Below are 576 nucleotides of genomic sequence, written 5' to 3' on the forward strand. Positions count from 1 at the left end.
TCAACATGTTTTTAGTTTCACAAAAATATTGAGAACTTTTGACATATGGCCACAGCTGGAGAATATTATGTCCAGTGACCAAAACCATTGTCATATAAGCAATTTTTCAGGAATGCCTTGAAGGAAGAAAGCAGATCTTAGAGGGTGGGAATTCCAGACCATGCTGCCTTGGAATCGATAGATACAGTCACACAGCTGAACTCAAAAATAAACACATCATTGGGAGTCTAAACTAAAATGAGTTATTGAGATATGAAAGGGTGTGTGGTGCAGGAAGATAGGAATGATTACAGCCAGGAATTAAGTCAAGGGTGTGAAAGTAAATTGTTGTTGCATATAAATGGGAGCCTTTTGATGGATCAGCAAGTTATGGTACAAGTGAACACTTGGGCGGTAGAGTTTTCAATAATTCTGAAGATTAGAGGGAGGGTGATTGTGGGATTCTGGCCAGGAGTGGTTTAAGATAATGAAATCTAGAGTTAGCAAAATGAATGAATGTTTCAGTAAATGAGCTGAGACTGTGGTGAAGTCAGTTGATATCACTGAAGTCGAAATAGTGGTCTTGGAGTGGGACTG

Source organism: Chiloscyllium plagiosum, chromosome 8 (genome assembly GCF_004010195.1).
Source record: "Chiloscyllium plagiosum isolate BGI_BamShark_2017 chromosome 8, ASM401019v2, whole genome shotgun sequence".
Lineage (NCBI taxonomy): Eukaryota > Metazoa > Chordata > Chondrichthyes > Orectolobiformes > Hemiscylliidae > Chiloscyllium > Chiloscyllium plagiosum.